This window comes from Myotis davidii, unplaced genomic scaffold (assembly GCF_000327345.1).
Source record: "Myotis davidii unplaced genomic scaffold, ASM32734v1 scaffold573, whole genome shotgun sequence".
Lineage (NCBI taxonomy): Eukaryota > Metazoa > Chordata > Mammalia > Chiroptera > Vespertilionidae > Myotis > Myotis davidii.
In genome coordinates this window covers 3112160-3117697 of record NW_006285997.1, presented here as the reverse complement: position 1 = coordinate 3117697, position 5538 = coordinate 3112160, and the positions used below count along the sequence as shown (strand labels likewise).

At 51.7% G+C, this 5538-nt stretch overlaps 1 long non-coding RNA gene across 1 annotated transcript; it reads right to left on the bottom strand.

The window, feature by feature from the left end:
• Window positions 1-333: 333 nt before the first annotated feature.
• LOC107182058 lies at window positions 334-4131 on the bottom strand. The gene is made up of 2 exons (XR_001512778.1): window positions 3902-4131; window positions 334-1298 (listed from the first exon to the last, which is right to left on the bottom strand). It is a non-coding gene; the product is annotated as an uncharacterized LOC107182058 (long non-coding RNA).
• Between the last annotated feature and the right edge of the window lie 1407 nt (window positions 4132-5538).

Here is a 5538-nt window from a genome sequence, read left to right as displayed (position 1 = left end):
CACACAACAACATCCCAAGAAAGAAGAATAAAGTGGAAACAAAGGCATAACCTGGCAATACCTTCCATCAGGGAGAAACGGCCCTTTGTAGAGGTTGAGAGACTTCTCCAGAAGTCTTACTGGCCAAAACGGAGTCACATATATGTCCCTAGGGCGGATCCCTCGAAAAAAGGGCATCAGACTCCCAGTGACTCATTCAGACGCATCCTAACTGGTCCACCATGGAAGAGCCGGCTAAATGGGGATGAAATTGAAGTTCTATGAGCCAGAAAGAAGGTAGAATGGCCATTTGTCAAGCATATAGGCAACTATTGATGGCAGGACATGGCATTATAATGTATCTGTTTATTTGTCTAGACTGGGAGTTTCTTAAAGGAACTCATAAAATTGTCTCACACAATAAAGTTGAAGTTAAAAGATGTTTTCAGAGGATAAATGAGAAAGCCCGCATTCCTGATTCTTTTCCTCATCTCCCAGGTGCTTGGCGTTCTTGTGAGAGCAAAACGTGGACTTGGGGGCCTCCGTGCAGAAAAGGGAAACTGGGAGACGCGCTGTCACCTCGTCTTCATGTGCAACTGAAACAGCACTAACACGGCCATTCCCAAGAAGCCTAGGTGTGCGGGCGAAGCACTAATAGCATCTCACGCTCTAGCCATTATTGCTGCCGCAGAAGCTGGAGGCAGAAGTGCTAAAACAGGCCTGGAAGGCTGGTCTCAGGGCACTGCTGGCCAAGGCGACATTGGAAAGATGAGAAATCCCACAAGGTGGTTCTTGTAAAGCTGAAGGCTGGGTCTTGGGCCAACCCGGGTTTATGGCGAAGGGGCTGTCCTTCAGGGTGTTCTCCGCATGGGGGAGAGCAGCGGGGTCACACTCTCCCTGGGCAGAGTGACATCTTCCACGCCAGGGAGAGGCCTCTGAGAATGAGTTTCCGGACACGGCAGCTCTGCGTGGTCCGTGCTGTTCCCTGGTGGGAGCGCAGCACGTAGGAAGGTGGGGGCAGTCGTGAGGACAGGATGAGACCAGGTGTGTTGAAAGTGAGACATAGATGAGATCTGCAGCATGAGTCCCTGGCCCAGCGCTTGCCCCACTGATGTCAATACATGTTTATTGATAAATTGCTAGATAACCAAACAGTCCTTAATATTCTAGTTCTGGGAATCAAGATAGTGACTAGGCAGTCCACTATAAATTGAGTGCGGATGTTTGTTCTTGATCAGGATAGTGATCCAGGTGCAAGATGAAAGTTGTAGAACATCCTATACCCCTCTATCACAGGAATCACCGGCCGACGGATAGAACTGCAAAATACCAGAGGTACAACGAAGAGGTCAATGAACCAAGAAAGTGTTCAAATGGAAAGTAGAGCCCCCTATTGTCTGTGTCCGTGGGTTACGCATATGTGCATAAAAGGTCTTTGACTGATCTCTTCCCACCCACCTCACACCCTCACTTTTCGATATTCCTTGGCTTCTATTAGCCTAAGAACTCATCAGCTTTCGTTAAGGATCAAACAAGCAACCGTGTGCATAATGGGGACAGCGGGAGTGGGGGCATAAACAGGGGGCTCTGAGACTTCCTTTAAAGGGGCCGCTGAGCAAACACCAAGCCCTGGCACATGCAGGGTCTCACTGCCCTCCCCTTTTCCCGTCCCGACGAGGCCATCACATGTCCCTGCCCGGCTCAGGGCTGAAGCACACCCTGGCTGGGACGCAGCTGGCACCAGCCCAGGCACGAATGCGCGCCTCACCCTCTGGGTCCCACTTCTTGGAGGTCACCCGGGCCGTGTTGTCACCTTGAAACACTGGAGAGAGCTGTGAGCTTCAGAAGGTGAGACGTGCGGGCCGGGGCTGGGGGCAGGGAAGGCCAGCCTGGAGGGTGGCTGGAGAGCTTTTGACAGCCCAGACCAGAGCCCAGGGCCCTATTCCTGCCGACGTGAGCCCCCAGGCAGGCGCCGAGTGGATAAGAGCGTAGACAGTGAGGCCAGCGTGAGGCTTGCCAGCACCTGCAGATAGCAGGCCAAGAATTGGCACATGTTTAAAAAAAAATTAAAAAGCTATTGGATGTGAGTATTTTCTAACAGTGTCTGGCGGGAGTGCCCGGGAGGAATTTAATCAGCAAGAGTTGTTTAAACGGGCTTCTCACAGAGGCCCTGGCCGGGCTGGTAATGAACTCGTATCATGTGCCACTCCTGTCTGCTGAGGACATTCAATTTGTTAATTCTGCAGCTGGTGAGAGAGGTCAGATAGGAAAGTGACGATTGTTTTCTAACGTTCCATAACGTTCCAACCCCTGCTCACATCTTTCTAATTAATCCTTTTAGGAGCCTCGGGTAGATTAAGAAGGAGGAAAGGTGAGGGAAGCAAGTGGGAGAGAAATTGATGGAAAGACAGAGCTGTCTTTCTCTTCTCAAATGGGAGGGGTGGGGGGAAGCAGGAGCAGAGAAGGCCAAGCTTGGCCGGCTGCCCACTGCTCTCCTCACTCCAAGGGAAATGGGATGCTGCAGGAAGTTGCAACCCACAAGGGCCTTCGGACACCCTCCCTGGTGACTGTTTTAAATGAGGGCCCTCGGTCTCCATCTTTCAGTTTGGGACCGACTCCGCCACTAGGAGGAGCTGTGGAGGTGTGGGCAGAGGGGACGCCCTGCAGGGTGGGACTGTGACCTCCAGTTAAAGGCCCAAGGTCATAGGGATTTGTAAGAATGTTCACTGCTGCATTATTCACTATAGCCAAGACATGGGAAAACTCAAGGGTCCCTCGATGGGGGGCTGGATAAAGGTGTGGCACACGCAGGCAATGGGACCTACTCAGCCATATAAGAGACAAAAGACTGCCATCTGCGACGACGCGGGTGGATCTTGAGAGAATCCAGCTAAACGAAGTAGTCAGATGGAAAGAGTCAAGAACCATATGATTCCGCTTCTACGTGGGATAGAAAACAGAGAGCAAAACATGAACAAACAAGACAAACAAAAGCTCCGAAACACAGACAACAGTGTGGTGGTTACCAGAGGGAAAGGGGGTGGGAGAGGATGAAGAGGAAAAAGGGGGTCAGCCATAGGGGGACAGAAGGAGATCTGACTTGGAGTGGTGAACACACCACCAGTACACAGATGATGGATTAGAGAATTGTACGCCTGAAACCTATATAATCCTATTAACCAATGTCACCCCAATAAATTTAATTTTTTTTCAAGACTGTCCCCTGGGTGCCAGGGGCCTGGTTGGCACATGGCCCATTGTCCCTGCCCACCTGTGTGAGATGCTTCTGTTGGGCATATGTCTTGTTTGCCCTTCCAGGCCCACTTCCTCCTGCTCCACCTACCCTCTGCCCTGGAGGCGGACTCCCGTGGACCCCAGGCCTGGCTGACAGGAGCCCCTGTCAGAGAGGGACTGCAGGAGGTTGCCTGGGGCTGGCTGAGCCCCAGAGAGGGAGGCCTGGGCCTCACAACAACCCCTCCTTTCGGGTGTCTGTGCCTCTCTCCCCTGCCCACCGCTGTGTGCTCCCAGCCTATACCCAGCCACAGCTCTGTGATTAATGTCTTTGTAAATAAACACCCACCTATTATCTCAATGGAGGGCCTGTTCCTGCTGGGACGTTGACACGGGCGCCTGATGGATAAGGCAGCCCAGAGTTTGCATCCGACCCCGTTCTCATGTGAGAACATGAGAAAGTTACTTAACCTCTCTGAGCCCGGGCTACACATCTGTAAAAAGGGGGCAATGGTACCAACCCACAGCGCCGTGAAATAACCTGAACCCAACACCTAGTGGTGGCTTTGTTAGTGCCCGTTTCTTTGCTTAAAAGTCTCAAGGTTAGGAGAACCACAAAAATCAGTAAAGGGCATGACATAAAAGAATACACGGAACACAAATAGTTATCAAACCCAAGATGGTCACATACTTTTCCAGCCGGTGTGACTCCAGCCAGGTGGCGCTCTCTGATACGGGATTCTTCCTCTGTGTGGTCGCAGGAGGGCTTGGATCAGAGCTGGCCATGGGCAGCCGGCACTGGGCGTGAGGCATGGCTGTCCTCTCCACCTCCCCGGGCTCCTCGAATCCTCCAGGGCTTCGCTCATGCCTGACATTCATTCCACACACCTTTGCCTGCTCCCTTCTGTGCCGGGCACTGTGCTAGGTCCTGGGGAATAAGAGATGAATCAGACCCAGCACAAGACCTCTCTCAGGATGCTTACCACCAACTGGGGAGACGGGTCCCTACTTTTGATCAAATACCACCAAGCACACATGGAAGTGTGTGTGTGTGTGTGTGTGTGTGTGTGTGTGTCTGTGTGTTAGGGGAGGAGGATCTGGGAAGACTCCTCTCTGACCTTGAAAGATGAGCCTCCCAGAGAATATAGAAGAGCTTGCAGGCTGAGGGAACAGCATGTGCAAAGGCGTGGAGGCAGGAGAGCATGCAGGGGGATCTGCCAACAATCCCAGTGGCTGGAGCAGGGGGTCGGAAGTGCTGAGGACAGCGGCTCCACTGGAAATGAAGACTGGCTCAGAAGCAGGGAGGACCTGGAAGCCGCCCTGAGAAATGTGGTTTTGATTTAGGAAGCAAAGGAGAAGTAGGAAAATCCTTCATTCTGAGCGTTTTGCAAAGAAAACTCTGGTATGAATTTCACATGCATTGTTTATAATCAACTACCTTCTGACAGCATTCTGCTGGGTTGGTCACCTCTGAGATGTCCCCTTCCTGGCTGCCACCCAGGATGGTGCCCTGTCCCAGAGAGTCACACAAAACCAACCCCCAGGGAGCCCCAAGAGGCCACCCCTGAGGTCTGCCCATCTCCCAGGACTGCCATGAAGTAGGAGTGGATCCCACATCTTTCAGCAACTCACTGACCTGAGACCACTCCCCAGGCTAGGAGTCAACTTTCTCTTGTCCTCTTTTGACCCTTCCTCTCCCCGTCTCCCTCCTCCTGCACACACACAGCCTGTTTACAGAATACAGGAGGAACCACAGACTTCCAGCAGTTTGGGTTTGTGACTCTCCTGCAAAATTCCCCGAGGCAGGGAAATGCTGGGGGTCTGAGGACTATCTTAAAATGTGGGGAAATCAGAGAGAGCAAATACAACGAAGATGCCCAGGAAGTAGCCCGCTGTGCCCAAGGCAAAGGCCTTGGGTAATCGCCACCATGCACAAGGAGAAGGCCTTGGGTACTCACTACTAAGTAGGACACACCACCTTCTGAGGCCATGTCTGCTGAAGTAATTATCCGCATCATTTCGTCACCCAAGGGCTTTTAGCAAAAGCATCCAGCTAACAGAAACTATCAAAATTTTTCACAAATTTATAAGAATCACTGCACTAGACAGTGGACTTCTTCAGGGCAGCACTGTTAACTGTGTGGTCTTAAAGTTAAGAGTTTGCTTTTCATCTCTGAGTTCTAGAACCTTGAGCACATTATTTTAATCCCTTGAGCCCATTTGCTCATCCATAAAATAGGGCTCACCTTCTAGCATTGTGAGGACAACAGTCCATCACGGGGCCAGGCAAAGAGTAGGCATTAAATAAATGCCGACTGGAAGGGTGGA